The sequence below is a fragment of the Sander lucioperca genome, chromosome 5, assembly GCF_008315115.2.
Source record: "Sander lucioperca isolate FBNREF2018 chromosome 5, SLUC_FBN_1.2, whole genome shotgun sequence".
Lineage (NCBI taxonomy): Eukaryota > Metazoa > Chordata > Actinopteri > Perciformes > Percidae > Sander > Sander lucioperca.
This window is the reverse complement of record NC_050177.1, coordinates 8,283,568-8,300,960: the sequence shown is the minus strand read 5'-3', so window position 1 is coordinate 8,300,960 and position 17,393 is coordinate 8,283,568. Positions and strand designations below refer to the sequence as shown.

The following is a 17,393-nucleotide window of genomic DNA, read 5'->3' as shown; positions in this document are numbered from 1 at the left end:
TAAGTTTCATATTGGCAAGTAAAGTAAGCTGTGTTTCACACACAAAGTCACAAAGCCTTATGGACATTGTTTGAGCATGTAACTTTGAAGGGGGCTGTGTTGGGTCTCATCATTTGCCTCCAGGAGAGGACCTCAGCCACAAAAAGTGAATTGTTTACGCCAACTGAGGAAGTCCCACCATAGTGACATTGAACCTGTTTCCATCCAATCCTAAAACAGTGTTGTGACCCCACGATGGTCATGTTTACCATATATAAAAGAGCCCCCTGCTATCTTGTCCTAAACCAGCAAAAAAGACTGACAAGGCAAGATCCAGGCTAAAAGGCAAACAAAGTTTTCTTAGTTGACAGCTACGGATTCAGCATCTATATGTGGACCTTTGTTGTTAAAAAAAAGGCCACTCGGGACTTCTTCTGCATTGTGCTGGATTTATGAGGATTTTCTGTGTTTGACATCTGTGTGTTTGCCTCAGCTTGTTCACAGAGGGCAGAGTAGTGAGATGGCTTTATTCAGCTTCGTCATCCTGACCTCCATGTGTATTGCGACATGAGAGGCCCTCAGCGTATCTGACTGCCAAGCGTATGCCAGATGACCAGGTAAGATGAGCGTGATCTTCAATCTCACTCATTTGTTTTGGATTGCATCGATTTTATTTCAGATGTAGACCTTCAGGCAGGCCATATTGATTTTAGTTTTCTCCAGATATATTTAATAAGGCTACCATACTTGTTAATTGCACTGGTGAATGTGTACAGAAGAAACGTAGTTGTTGAAACAGTCATAATGAGTTCAATATTTATGATTTTATTACAGTTTTTGCCGATTGCTTACACACTGAAATCAAAAGTATTACACAATTATCAAAACCTTACACTCAAGGAGCAAAACATTGGCCCAGATGTGCACCACTATAAGCACAATGTCAGCCTCACACTGTTTCTAAAAACAATACACACAGGGATTTGTAAAACACTAAACACACTTGTATATATTAGATACAGAGGTATATCATGATGTCACTTCCTTGCAATTCCAAAACACTGACTGTCAAATGACCACACCTATGAGCCAATCTTTGAAACACAGCCATCAGGTGCGCAAACACATGATTGTTTACAGTTTTTCTTGATTGCTTTGACACAGCAGTCAACTCAAACTCCACATTTTTCAAAACAGTTAACACACAGGCCGAAACAGTGGCACTCATGGTCAAATTTTGTTTGCAAAAGGCTCTAACCGTGCCAAAACATTTAAAATATGCAACAAAAGAACATTTTGCCCTCAAACAACACAACTTGCAAACAAGTGTATGAGCTCTTCCAATCAACCATTACACAGTGGACAACAAAATACTAAATACAGCACTCAGTGAGAATCAGTGCACCATTGCTTCAGTCATTGTATCCTATTACTGTACGTAGCTTTCATGCCAGTGACATTTGTTGACAAATTTGCCTTCTTGCAAAGAATTGGATCCAGAATCAGAAATGCTTTGATGCAAATTTTATTGATTCCATTGATTCTTATTTTGAAACTGTGGCTGAAAATTGAAATACTGTAAATATTACACAAAATACATGTAAACCAAAATAAAATCTATTAGAGTATGAGAAATTAAGAAAATAAAAATAAAATCTCTTACAGTAAAGTATAAACATCTATTACTGTAGAGTATAAGAAATAGCCACTATTGAAACTCAGTCTCTTCTGTCTTAGACCTCTTCCATCCATGTTGGCAAAGAACAACACAGACGCTGCACCTTTAAGGCCTGCAGACTGATTGCTAGTTGAAGATTTGTGTGAAGGAGTGTCAAAGAGGTGCTTCAGTGATGTCATACTGATGTAGGTAGTTTAATAGTTAGGAACAGATGGTTTCTGTTTGGTTACCATAGCTAAAACAATGGAGTTTGGGCTGCTTGAATGACATCCGTGTTAACTGTTCTGCTAAAGGGTGGGGAAAATGTGTCGATCCAATGAGAAAGGGTTAACACATTTGCAAGAGGTGTCTTCTGCTCTGCTGAGACAGTGATGATGAAAACCGAGTGGATCCCAGTTTCTTTAAGCAGGTCAAAGCAATCAAGAAAAACCGTAATTGTAGACACACCAATCAGGTTTAAGCATTATAAAAATACAGCAGGTAAGTCTAGTATTTTCTGTACTGTTTCAGTTTGTTTTAGATTTATTTAATTGTAACCTGTACTGGATACAGTATTTTATGTGTGTCTGTTTGCTGAGCTAACAGTGTTATGCACACTACTGTAGTAGCTGTATGAAAACTGGGACATGTGTTGTTGTGATTCTCCATGTTGACTGATTTGGGTCTATGGGGAGAAATAATTAATATTTTCCTCAGTCTGCAGCATTGGTCTTGTGTAGAGTTTGGTGAACTTACTGTATATTTGCACTTTCTCTGTGTACTTAATTTACTGTACTCTAATCACTGAGAAGTAGAATTCCTAAAAGTGTTTTAGATTAGCAACAGCAGTGTGTAACTGGTTCGAACAGAATTAAGTCATATGGAACGTGTGTGTGTTTCATATGGTAACAAAATATGTTTTTTATAAATTAGTGTATATGTTTTTGCAAGAGTGTTTCATTTTGCAAAGGTTCTGAGGTGTTCTGCTAATTGGGTGTGGGTTTGTGCTAATTGTGTGTAGCGTTCTGAAAAACTGGTCCCTGTTTTAAAAATAGTGCTTAAGCAATCGAAAAAAACTTTTCACTTATGTAATTTTAAATGTATTTTTAATATGAAATTGCAGGCTTGTCTATGCTACTTGTTCACGCAGGCACAATATATTTCACAACACAATTCCAATCTGAATGTGCATGTTGAGGAGTAGTTTGGATGAGCACGATTGTATTAAAATGAATGAAAATCACATGCAAATCTTTCAATAACAAAGCTATCTCATCACCATCAGAATACACTGATATCGCTGTGGTGTGTGGCACATCTGCCATCGACCTGGCCATTCAAATCTGCCTGGTCATCTACACCGGATACAACTCGAGCTTACTGATCCTCAACCGCATCTGGGACAATGTGGACTGTGGGGGCTGCTGGACACCTTGGTGGCAGCTCCTGTGGTCAGATTCAGCTTCCCCATCAAAGAGGGGAAACGACTGTGGGAGTAACTTCTTGGTAAGTATTGCATGATTGAAGTATCCTGATTGGAAGTCATGGCCGACGATCGTTGACTTGTTAACCTTTAGCTGGGGAGAGTTCGAGTGGATTTAAGAAGCTGAAAGGGCATCTAAGTGTTTCCAGTCAGCCAAGAAGAAGTGGGAAAAAAGGGTCAGAATAAAAGAGAATTTCACTCTGCTTTTAACTTAATATAACACAGACACATGCAATCCCACAACTCTCATTTTCAGAGGAGAATGAGAACACTGCTCTACTTTCTGGCTGTGATTTCATCACTGCGGCCTGCTGTGCCAGAGACGTTGGCTAACATTTATTTTTCAGCATTTCTTAAATAATCATGCTTCCATTAAATAATTCCTCAGACCATGAGCGCGCCAGGGACGGGAATATTCTCAGACTTCTCCAACATCCAAAGAGTCAATGTCAGCAGGGTGGTGCGAGCCTTCGACCCCACCATCAGGACGATCACCTACAACGCAGAGCTCAAGTATTTCTATTCATGTGCTTATCCACTGAAGTATGTCATCAGCAACACCCAGGTGGATGTGTAAGTGTACACTTATAATAGCATATGTGGGTTAAGAAATACATTAACTCTTCTAACATTTCACTTGCGTGCCATGTGTGAACTGATTTTTCTTCCTCGTAGGTCATCCTCTACTGCTTTGAAGGATAAAAATGTGAGCTTCATCAGCACCCTCAGCATGGCCTTGTACCAGGTGTCACCTTACACCTTCCTACAGACTACATGCCAGACAGATTTACACCAAGCCCCTTGTCTTGTCACCTCTGGGTGACAACCTGACATTACAGTAAGAACCATTATGTAACATTACATGACACCCAAAGCTTTTTCTTCAGCTGGTTCAGAACTGGACCCATATTTATTACACTTACGTAAAGGTGTAGAGCAAATAACATTTACTCAAGTGTTGTACTTAAGAACAACTTTGAGACTTTTAGTTTGAGGTACTTGCTTGCTTACTTGCTTTATGCTTCTTAGCACTTTTACTCCACTACTTTTCAGGAGGGAGATACTTTACTTTGAACTCACCTACATTTATCTGGCAAGTAGTGACTTTTCAGAGTTAGACTTTGGTTAAAAACACCACTATTAATTAAGATATCAAATGAACAATATACCGATGAAATAAGAAACTGGCGAAACAAAAAGAAAACTGGAGCAGGAAAGAAATTCTGCTGCTAGTAGATGAGTACATTAATGGAGTCATAAGGACAGTTAAGTAACACATTTACAAGTGCAAACAATAGAGAATGCAGAAAGTGTGTCAGGTCTGGGGGATAGCAGGCTTGGACACAAAATGCAGAGTGTAACGACAAGGAGGCAGTAGGCAGTGTTGAAAGATTTATTAAACAAAAAAAAGGATTACAACAGAATGTGTCCTGTGGCAGGCAGGCAGGCAAAAGAATCCAACGCAAAATCCAAAAAAACACTTAGAAAACTAGAAAAGGCAAAACCACAAGAAAGGAGCGACGCAGGGAATGACAGGAAGTGAAGACGATGAACCGACGAGACAAAGACAAAGCACAGAGACTGAATACACACAACCCGTTCTCATTCCGACCTCGTAAAATAAGGACGTTTGGACAGTGGCTGTCAGCGTCTGATGTGACGAAAAAGACATCTTTCAGCGTGTTTGTGTAACGTACCGGGGAGAACAGCAGTTAGATAGGATTTAGCGAGTAGTATGTAAGGGCGAATTTCTGCATAAGGAGGTTGGTTGGGGTGGTGGATGGGTCAAACACTAGGGCTTTAACCCAGGAGAGCGGGGTTTGCGTCACGCTTGTCACACTTGCGATAGTCGTTTTTTCTTTCCTCCCGCATGTCACAAAACCGTACACCCACCCACGACCCTTTCCTAAACCCAACCATCCCGTTCTTCCCGCGTCTCACGGGAGACTTTTAGCGTTAATAAGAACGACAAAGGCACTGACCAAGCGTCCATATTTTACAAGATAGGTGTGAGAACGTGTTGATACACAAGGTAACGAGGGTAGTAACGAGAGACAGGTGACATGAGGGCTGATGAACAGGTGGAACACATCAGGGCAGGACGGACAATCAGAGGCGGGAAAACACAAGACATGACACAGGAGAAACAGAGAGACTACAAAATAAAACAGGAAACTGAAGCATGAAACATACACACGGATGGAACAGGGTAAAACACAGACTACAGGAACACACAAGACCGTAAACAAGGAATGAATGAACACAATAAAACAGGAAAAACTACAACTGAAAACTACAACCATGACAAAGGGATTGTAAACTAAATCAATGGCAGCTTTATGCTTAAAACTACCCTATTCTGAATTGTACAAACTGCTTTAGCTATTACCAAAAATATTTTGTACATTCACTGCATAACAAGTCTCAATAGGAGTGTGCTCACTTTTGTACTGCAGTCATCTGAGATCTACTCTTAACCAACTTCAATTTAAAAGTTATTAGTTGCAAGAAATTTGGTTAGCAGCTTTTAATTTTTGGTTTGAGAGAAGTAAAAGTAAGGTTTTACTTTTATCTTTGAAGAAGATTTCCATCTCTCCTAGTCTCCATGCAGCCACGTGACTGTCTTAAAAGATTGTAAAATTGAGTATTCCACCTGTGACCTGGAGTCTCTGACTCGGTGCTGGGGACCTCATTCTTTCTCCACAGGTACTTTTTTCTTCTGGACTGGTGCTACGCCTCGGTGAATCTGCAGCCCTCCAACTCTTCCATCTTTAATCTTTGTCTCGTAAGTTACAAAAACCTCTATATTCTGTGAACAAAAAGTAAGAGCTTCCTATTTTTTGAAACCTGTGAATTTCTTCCAGTCCTTCAAGGCTTGGGTTTTGTCTCTGTCCAGCAGTTTAACTTGTAACTTTTCCCCTCTTCCTCAGAATACGTGCAATCCAAAGGGAGCCATAGTCTTGATTTCATCTTCCTGCCTTTCTATCATTTATGCACTGCCTGTATGTATCCGTGTGATGTTCAAATGGGGCTCTTGTGAGGTTCGCCTTTAGTTAACAGGTGCTCCATAGATCAGCTCACCACCATGCTGGAAAAATAGGGAGAGGCAAAAGGCCAGCTTCCACTTCATCGAGCAGCAGAGAGAGACCATTTCCACTATCTGCACTGCGTCACTCGACTCTGCGAGCACACCCGCAGCACCTTCAAGGTGGGAAGGCACCACATGCATTCCAAGCAGAAATGTCCAATTCCAGCCAGATCATCAGCTCATGTCTCTTCAACCGGTTTGATCCACAGCAATGCAACAGGCAGGAGTGTGGAGACCCCGATGGCCCAGGAGAGAATCACTGAGCAGTCTGTGCTCACTGTGGCTATAAAGGCCAATATAGAGAACCCTATGTAACCTACGTGTCTTTCCTTTTGTGCAAATGAGTAGTTAAATGAGTTAGACAAAATATCAGCACGCTGTAATGGTAGCACCCAGTAGATTTAACAGAAATCTTCAAACATTGCCAAGTAAACACCACCGTGCAGAACAAGCCACATATAGCTCAGACACCACTTAGGTGATTGTGATGTATATTGCGTGGAAATAGCTTATATGCTTTCTTGCTGAGTTAGAAGATAGATAACACTGTAATGTGTGTAAGCCAAACGTGAAGCGACAGCCTGCAGCCAGTTAGCTTAGCATAAAGACTGGAAACAAGGGTGTTAAGGAGGGTTCAGTTTTAGAGATTGATTGCCATCTTCATGGGGCATCGGTCAGAATGCATAGGAAAAGCCACAGAGAAGTTCAGTCCATTCAATGAAGATTTATTCAATAAAAGGTGGTGAGGCAAATGATAATGATAACATAACAGGATAGAACAGAACAGACAGACACACATGGGTTGGAGAATCTGGGAAGAAACAAAATTAGAACTTAACAAAGTCAATATTCTGACATCATCATAAAGTAATTAGATAAATTAAAGCTGTCATTCAAATAGACACATTATCAAGAAATAAAAGGTGCAAAGTAAAACTCATCTTACCAGCTGCCGCCCCATGTGAAGGCGTAGAAAAGACTGACTGAGAGGGAGTGCAGTCTTTTAAATAAGGAGTGACCAGGTGAACTCAATCAGGTAATTAGGGTGGAAACAAAAGCCAAGCAGTTGTGAAAACCAAGGGGGTAAGCTTCGCTTCAGAGCTCGAATCTCCTATGGCGCCATTTTGATGCTACAAAGCGATCACCCCCCGTTAGCATTCCATTGACTGCCATTCATTTTGTATTACATCTGAAGCGTTTAAAGACTTTATTTGTCCATTGTTTATTTCTAAAGAAACACGACAATGTATAAAAGGCTCCATTACCTTGTACCTCACGTTATGGCTCCGTAGCAGACGTTTTTGTAAAAATAGGCTAACGATTGTGTCATAACCACGCGACTTACTGTCTCATAGTAGAGGAATTACCGTATAGTACAGGAGAAGCTCGCAGGCAGTTTGGACTTACATTAGCTGTTTAAGTTTAATTACTTATGTTAACTAGCATTTTAGTTAGCAATAATTATCCTGTGTCCATTATCTCCTTACATATACCTACGCTCTCCGTCTCTGCAAGATTGGGAATGATTGAGATTTCTCTTGGCACAGCTACCAGAAGACTTCCAACTTTCAGAAACGTTGGTCACATTTACGTCGTCTCTCTCAGTTGGAACTGCGGTCAAGCCAGCCGACACATCGTGAACGACAGTCAAGACAGCCGACCCAGTGTTTTTGCTGTACGTGATTATAATAGCTTTACGGTAATAGCGTCTCAGAACTGATTTCAAAATAAAAGCATTCGTCTGATACATAGCGAGAGACAGTCATTGAAAGCTAATACCGTCAAAGGAAATGTCTGACAAGGCCCTGTTTCCACACACTAATTTCACTTCAGGGTAATATTAGACGTACACCGCCTCATATTGCCACCCAGGAAGTTTCAAGTCATTCTGGTGTTTCAAAATAAAAAGCCCGTCAAAGCCTCAAATATGCGACTAATTATATAATGATTTGGGATTCAATTTAAAAGGAAACGCATGGAACTGTACATCAGAATGTCTTGATACTTAATGGGTCACACCATGGGGTCGTGTACTACAAGCCTGAAGTGGAATTATCCTTTGATAACAGGGCGTTTCCTTTAAAATTGAATCCCAAATCATTATATAATTATTGTCATATTTGTGACTTTGACTGGCTTTTATTTTGAAACTACACATCAGAATGTCTTGATACTTAATGGGTCACACCATGGGGTCGTGTACTATAACCCTGAAGTGGAATTATCCTTTGATAACAGGGCGTTTCCTTTTAAATTGAATCCCAAATCATTATATAATTATTGTCATATTTGTGACTTTGACGGGCTTTTATTTTGAAACTACACATCAGAATGTCTTGATACTTAATGGGTCACACCATGGGGTCGTGTACTACAAGCCTGAAGTGGAATTATCCTTTGATAACAGGGCGTTTCCTTTTAAATTGAATCCCAAATCATTATATAATTATTGTCATATTTGAGACTTTGACGGGCTTTTATTTTGAAACTACACATCAGAATGTCTTGATACTTAATGGGTCACACCATGGGGTCGAGTATTATAACCCTGAAGTGGAATTATCCTTTGATAACAGGGCGTTTCCTTTAAATTGAATCCCAAATCATTATATAATTATTGTCATATTTGAGACTTTGACGGGCTTTTATTTTGAAACTACACATCAGAATGTCTTGATACTTAATGGGTCACACCATGGGGTCGTGTACTATAACCCTGAAGTGGAATTATCCTTTGATAACAGGGCGTTTCCTTTTAAATTGAATCCCAAATCATTATATAATTAGTCGCATATTTGAGGCTTTGACGGGCTTTTATTTTGAAACTACACATCAGAATGTCTTGATACTTAATGGGTCACACCATGGGGTCGTGTACTATAACCCTGAAGTGGAATTATCATTTGATAACAGGGCGTTTCCTTTAAAATTGAATCCAAAATAATTATATAATCAGTCGCATATTTGTGACTTTGACTGGCTTTTATTTTGAAACTACACATCAGAATGTCTTGATACTTAATGGGTCACACCATGGGGTCGTGTACTATAACCCTGAAGTGGAATTATCCTTTGATAACAGGGCGTTTCCTTTAAAATTGAATCCAAAATAATTATATAATTATTGTCATATTTGAGACTTTGACGGCCTTTTATTTTGAAACTACACATCAGAATGTCTTGATACTTAATGGGGCGTGTACTATAACCCTGAAGTGGAATTTATATATTAATCATATATAATTATTCTCATATTTGAATCTTTGGTGGGCTTTTATTTTGAAACTGTACACCAGAATGACTTGAAACTTCCTGGGTGGCAATATGAGGCGGTGTACGTCTAATATTACCCTGAAGTGAAATTAGTGTGTGGAAACAGGGCCTTGTCAGACATTTCCTTTGACGGTATTAGCTTTCAATGACTGTCTCTCGCTATGTATCAGACGAATGCTTTTATTTTGAAATCAGTTCTGAGACGCTATTACCGTAAAGCTCACCGGAAAAGTGCTTCTAAAGGCCTTCACTGGTCTCCGTCCAGAGCAACGGGATCTGTAGGTCCATTCTTATATACAGTCTATGGTGAAAACGGGAGGAAAGGAAGTTAGGTACAGGAAGTGAGGTAAGTGTAGAAAGCAAGTGTCAAAATAAGATAAAAAAAGGAATCTTTAGTACAAAGGGAAAACAACTAGCTGAAGTGACTTCCTGGTGTTCTGTTGTTATCCTGAGATTGCTAAGCAGTAACTGCTCCCAGCACATTTTTTATTGTTTATTTTTACGGATTAAACAATCAAGTTATGTCAATGTTGACATATGTCAATTATGTCAAGTTATTAATATGTCAGGTAGTGTGTAATAGAGGTGCTGATGAGTGGATCTTTTATTTATTTTTTTACTTGCTAACTGGCTGCTAACCCCTGACAAGAAAGGGAATAAGCATCATTGTCTGAAACTTTCCTGATAGGTGAGGAAGTATGCCTTTTATAAAAAGGACTAAAATAGAAAATAATTATAAGATAAATACAACGTTGTGTCTATTTCATCACAAAAAGTGTTTTTGGCACATCACAATTATCAGACTTTTCTCTCCTGCATTTGCTCTCTCTCCCTCTGTAATTGAATTTATTTTTCCAATATATTGGCAAAAATCATAAATCCCTCATAATAAAATACTGACTTTTCCTATCTTCCTTGCAGCCATTCAATCCAAAGATGAGGGTAAGTATGTTATTAATTAACTCGGCTGCCATGAGAACAGCCTTTCACAAAGTTTTTACTAATTACATTCCTTCAGAAATGAAAAGCACTTCTTATCTGCAGCCAGTCATAATGTATTCTGTTGTCTGCTGGAATATAGCATCCCATGATGGTGTCACTCTCATTTGTGCACAGCGCTGACTGGTGGCCAGTCTGATGGCAAGGGCACGTCTGTTGGCCTGGGAATCATTGTGGCTGTCCTCGTTGTGATTGGGGTGGCAGCCATTTTAATGGCGGCATCTTTTTATCGAAAACTGAAGCGGCTAAGCTAGCAGCGGCCCATAATGTTGATGAATGGAGGTCAGCACAGGCTAAATGACATCATGAGTTGGACAGGGTGACATTCACATGCTAGTTGAGGTGCATAATGTGTGCATCTAGGACTCTGCTGTACTGAATCCAGCTATTGATTGTAGCACTTAATGTTTCTTTCCAATCCTTCATAGACTTTTAGATGTCATGGAGGGTGAAGTCTGAATAATCCACCTATCATGATGCAAATGAGTAGTTTAACATTTTGAGAAAAACTCTTCTTTGCTTTCTCCAGAACATTACTGGTCCCTGCCAAGAAATAGTCTGGCACATAACTGGCGAATTCTCAATTTTACACTATGGTTTTTATATGAATTAAACAAATAAGGTATAAAGTGTTAATTGGGGAGCTTTAGCTGCAGTGTTAGGTGAAATGTGTTACTTTTGGACAGAGCTAGACTAGCTGTTTCCCTCTGTTTCCAGTCTTTATGCTAAGATAAGCTAACTGTCTGCAGGCTCGAGCTACAGTACATGTTTAGTGTGCAGACATAATATTTTCGTCGATCTTCTCTTCTAACTCCCGACAAGACAGCGAATGAGCATATTTTCCACAACTATTCCTTTAACTTACAGCTGGGATCAAAGCAAAATTGTAATTGTTATACTTTTGTCTCACAAATTTGGTTTATTGTGAGTGAGCAACTATTCTTTCATTCAAGTACTTCTTGTTTATAACTGACTATCTACATCTGAATGAATCATGAACATGAATGGCACATACAGTACATTGCACACCTTGTTTCTAATCAAAATATTGATGGTTTTACAAGCTGCACAGATTATTTTTGTGCAAGTCAGAGCTGACATGTTGCATGTTATATTTAAGTAACTAATTAAAATCTAGATCCAAAATGAGTGTGCTATTGCCTTGCATTGTGTTTGTCACAGACTACACGGATTCATTAAAAACCAATCCAAAGGTATCACATAAAAATGCAAAGATACCAAGAGAGTGAGAAGGTAAATTAAGATATTTATTTGCAGAATTTGCTTGTTTGAATGATGTATTCAAGCCTGCACTATATCAGGGGGATTTTAATATGTGTAATAAATTATGTATAATCTACTTTGACAAATATTCTGAGAAAGTTTCCACAAAGTGAATGACTGTTGCAGTGTGTATTTTGTGCCATTTGTCCATGCCCCACATGCATTATAAGTACTATTACAGCTTGCAACATATGAAACAAGAGGTTGTGTCTTCCAACAGCAGATGCTCACCTGCAGTCGAGGCTATACTCTGCATGCAGTGGACTGTAATCCTATGTCAGAGTGCATTTCACAGTGCACATGAAACAATTCCTGACATACAAGAAGGCTTTGATCATCTTCAGTTCAGTCTGGGAATTTAAAGTAAATGAAAAAGATGAATTCATCAAACACACACACACGCACTTCTATGCTCTTTTATAACTGGACTCTGGAGGAATGTGTATCATACAAAAAGTGGAGCTGTTCAATATGAATGAATGAATCAGTGTTTCATAATGTTATTTGGAAGCACAGTGGATAAAAAAGAGTTTGTATTGATGTTTGTGGAGTGATGTTTTTGTAATGATCCTCCACTAGAGGGTGTCTAATCACCACTCTTTTTTCATCTTATTTCTTGAGTTGCGATTTTCAAGTTTACCTATCCACCATGCCATTAATAATACATTTTGTGGAGACTTTAGCACCAAGAAATATCCAAAATACTACCTGAGAATCTTTGAGTCAACCAGGATTAGATTAGTTGTATTGCTCACAAGTCACGACACAAGCTTATTTCTCTCATGTCAGCTTTCTGAAGGTCCGGGAAGTTCAGAAGCTGCCTATATTTCCAGTTTATGTATATTACCAGTTTATGTGGTCATGGGAAGGTAAGATCGATGATTTTCTGAGTAACCCTGTAAAAATTGAGATGTCTCCTCCTGTACGCCATAAAACGAACAAGCAAAGCAATCAGCTGGCTTGACAAATGATCTAATTACGAGCTCCTGCACTGTTAAGGAGGCCATGACAAACTCCACGACAAGACGACACACTTTGAAACGTGAGGGGGATAAATCAGCTGAGCTAGAGAGGTAGTGCTCCATTAGGATTGCAATCCCCCATTTATGAGTTTGCTGTAATTCAATTAAACCAACAGGGATAAATGCATGCTCTGTCGCTCTCTAATGGTGTGGACATTAACCTTTGAATCCAGCTGCTTTGCCCTCTTTAATGTTAATAGCTGTGGGGGAACCGCAGTGAAGAGCAGCTACAAATTTGTAATGCACTTTGTTGCTTATGTTGCTCTTGACAGTGCATATTTTCTTGTATTTTCCCATATTCAAAGTCAAATCATGTTCTGATACAACTTTGTCAGCAGCCTTCATAGCTGCCATTTAAACTCAGTTTATTTCAGACTATTCTCTGCAAAAGACAGGAAATCTCCATCTGTGAGGCCTTAATATTTTGGCCAGTTTTGTCCTCCGCTAAAAGAATAATTGTCTTGTAATTTCCATTCTAATTAATATGCATATGAGTCTGTCTGTAGGCTATACGTTAGGTTTAGTAGACAGCACAATCATGAAAAATTGATGTACCAGCTGTAATTTAGCGCTGGCATATGAACATGAAGAGTCTTGGAATATGATGACTTTGAATAAACAGTGTCAGAGTCGTGCTAATGGGCTGATGTGATGTGCTAAAAAATAATATAAAGCCGGGATGGGTTAGGTAGGTGAATGTGAAAAACCTAACAAAGGTAGGACTCTGCTAGACTGCTGAGCAGGCGAAGTCACGCTAGAGGTCCAGCTGTTCCATTAACCTTTCGTAATGAGACAGGGAAGCTGGAAAGGTGTGGGCAAAGTGTAATGTCATGTTCACATCATATTTGAGGAAGCAGAAGAATAACGAGCAGCACACCATTTTTTTGCTTCGTCCTGTGGCCTACGTGTTTAAGGAAAAACTTAGGAAATAGTACTAATTGGTTTCTTGCTGAGAGTTAGATGAGACAATACTGTCATATTTGTCTGTCAGATAAACTACTGGTTAAGCTGGAGCTACCATTAACCACTAACCTTTCCACGCTTCCCCAATCTTTATGTTAAGCTAATCTAACCGTCTCCTAACACACCTAACCTAAATATGCTCATCGGCCAAGAAAGCCAATAAGCACATTCCCCAAAATGTCAAATTATTCCTACTTTGCCCACATTAGAAAATCCAAAAAGATTTCCCCAGTCAGCAGCTGGTGTTTATGTGATATAATATGTACACACCATATGCCCAAGTGTAGATACAGCATCAGTGCAGTCAGTGTTTGTGGGGTGTGTGAGTTAGTGTTGGTCCAATTAATGGTGAGAGAGGGTAAATGTGTAACACTAGAACATACTGTTGAGCCTTCAGGGGGTGTTGTGGGATACATTTGACAAACTATCTATGCTGGTGCTCGCTTGACTGTAAAAGTCTTACAAAGGAAGATTATTTCCAATCATTGATCACTCCAAATGTAAGATAAAAAGAACAATCAGAGTAAGGGGAAGGAAGTCTGAGTCCATGATGAAGACAGTTTGACTGGCATGTAGCTTGAAGCACAATGTGTGATGTGTGAATATGAGAGCTTGAGCCTCTGATTAGCAATCATTTTCAAAAGTAAGTCAGTTGCTGTGGAAAAAGACATGACTTGTATAATTCAAGAGAGTAAACTTAGAGCCAATCAGATACAAAGTTCAGTTAAATGCCAACAATGAAATCAGTTTTGAGAACATTTGAATGACAGCCAGACAAGTTTGAGTCACTGCTGTTTCAATTTTTGGATTTGACCAGATCTAATCTGATTGGCAAAGCCAGCAGGGAAATTTGGCAATGACACAAAGTGCTAAAGATTGTTCATCTGAGCAATATATTTAGAGTTTAGTTAAATTTAATGTTAGCTATCTTTGATGCCCTAGAAATACATTTTGACAACTTTTCACATGTGAAACCAAATGTTGTGCACAAACTCTGACTGCCTTGTGTTCATCTTATGATTAGAAATGTGCACTACATAGTGAGCTATATTGTGAAATAAAACAATTTTACATAAAACACTTAAATATGATAAGTCAGTTATTATTCCATATTTTTCAACAAATCCCACAAAAAGACCATAACCAACAATAAACTGATCCTATTAACAAGTATTGTCTGTGTAGGCAAAGCCTGATATAGCTTATTCCTCGGTGTCATAGACAATAGACATTAAAAACACATCAATCAGCCACATTGTTGCACTGGGTGACATTTTCCTTCATCACCATGAACATGGGCACTGTAGTGTATTTTGAGTCAGTCCTAAACACCGCCCTGCTGCTGTTAATATTTACTTTTGCCCAAATATGTATTAGTCAACGGCTAGAAAAAGTCCCCGACAACTACACTATTTACTCCTGTTTGAGTAGCATTTGCTACAGTGCCCAGTTTTTTTTCCATTGTCATGGGATTTGTTGACAGTAAAATAACAGCCGTGTCCTTTCATAATAAAAGTAAGTAAATACAATGAAAAATAAAAAAGTGTTAGCAAACAGTTGCTAATTTACACATCCAGCAGATATGGAGCAACATTAGCATTCATTTGAAGTCATTTCTGTCCACCTGATGAATGCAAGTCCATCATTCACTCACTTTTAGCTCTGTTTTTGGTCTCTAGCAACTCATGAGGGAAATATCTGTCTCTTTAGCTGCTAAATGCTGCTTTACTTTCACCAGCTAGTTGCTAATTTGTCTGTCTGCCATTTACTGCTGTACAGGTTTTTTTTTCTCTCTCTGTAAACAGCCACCTGCTACAGACCAAAATAATGCTGATGAGAGCTGTGAGAGTAAGCTAAACCAGTGAAGATGCTAAAATGCTGCCTAGAGCTGAGAGAAACTGATGAGTTGGATGGTAATTCTCCAACTCCCTTCACATTACACTAACCTTTAAATACTGTTGTTTATGTCTTTAGCACCTAATTACACAACTCATCAGGTACAATTGCAAGTAGGTGCAGGTCTTAAGTATGCTGACTGAGGATAAACAGATTAGAGGTTTAGGTCTTCATGCAAACTTTAGTCAGAATAAAGGCCGTTAAAATGTCAAATCCCTCCAAAAGGGGGAATAATCCCATTGGATGAACAGCTCCAGTCCTTCTCTGTGCCTGCAGTTAAAATCCCCTCAAAGATTTCTCAGGATTCTAGATTATCAGAGTAAGCATCTGTTACACCTGGGTGAGTATGGAAAAAAACACTTACATTTCTCTAGGAAGCGCTGGCCACCCATGAGAAAAGTATAGAATGTCGTCTGTGCCCAAGCACTTCAGACTCCCTGAAAGCAACGGCAAGTTCAGTTTAGGCGAGTTCCCTAAAAGCTCTCTGACAAAGAAACCATTATCCATTATTTCCTTCCACTTAGAAATAATCAATTTCTATTCATAATCATTACATTGCCTGCATTTGTATATTCCATTGCGGTGGCTTGAATAAATTGCCTTAAAAGTAAAAAAAAAAAAAAAGGAAAACAAAGAAAAAAAAGGGCAGCATCACCTTCCCACTTCATCTCAACTTATTTGTCAAGCTGTCCATCATCCTTTCAACAGGGGGCTACTTGTTAATGATTGATGCAGCACCTCCTAATGTGATGGATGAATCTCCTGCTTCAGGATGGGACGGGGGTGAGTCCCCCACCCCTGCTCCCTTCCCCCACCACTCACCACCACTCTCCATGTAGGGGAGACACACACCTCGTGTCCATCGATGGAGGAACAAAGGCGTGTTCAATTTAGGCCCCATCAATAATAAAAAAAGTACAGCTGAGGAGGCCTTTTGCTAAAGGAGCCCTGTAAAAGCTGGGGCATTGTTGTGGTATAGAAATGGTTTTTGACTGGTTTATTAGCTCAGAATCTTTACAATGAGTCATGTATGGTGTCATCGTTTTTTTTAGTGTTGCATGGCAGCGTCACTGTGATGTCTGAGAGCCCTCTGCTTTGTTTCTCTGGAGGCTACAGCCCGGCTCCTGGAAAATATGTCAAAAGCAAGATAAGAAGAAAGCCATGGTTTTTGATTTATCACCCATGTCATACATTTGCACATGCTGTCTATGAAAAATATTTCTGCTTTAAGTAGAAGTCGGACTGAAGTAGAGCTGTGTATAAAATCTGACATTTTGAGAGTTTGCTTTGTATATATTATTATAAAAAACACTTTAAAGACACAGCGTGATGTGAGAGATGAAGGGACAATAAAAGAAGGAATGAAATAGTAAATTCAGCAATCATTAAACTAAAGTAAAAACAAAAAAATCTAAATAAGAAATCAAATCAAATCACAGAAGCACAAGCTTAAAAGAAGATGCAACCAACATTAGTCTTTATCCAAGACTTCAGGACGTCTCAGGCTATACACAAGAATGCATTGAATGGGTAGTTTAAAGGTCAGGGTCATAGCTTTGGGGATAAACTCAGATGTGCTTTAAAAGTAATCAATATCTACCCTAAAATGGAAAGATAAGCATTGCTCGATTCACTGGTTGGGCATGATATTATCTGTTTTGTACAAGTAAAAATCATTTAGCACAAATACAAATGGGATGTGATGGAAGCAACACAAACACTTTTTGGCAGATAAAAATGCCTTAATGT

General features: G+C 39.1%; 1 pseudogene; it reads left to right on the top strand.

The window, feature by feature from the left end:
* The first annotated feature begins 546 nt into the window (after positions 1–546).
* Positions 547–6,522, top strand: LOC116047587 (annotated as a pseudogene).
* Positions 6,523–17,393: the final 10,871 nt, after the last annotated feature.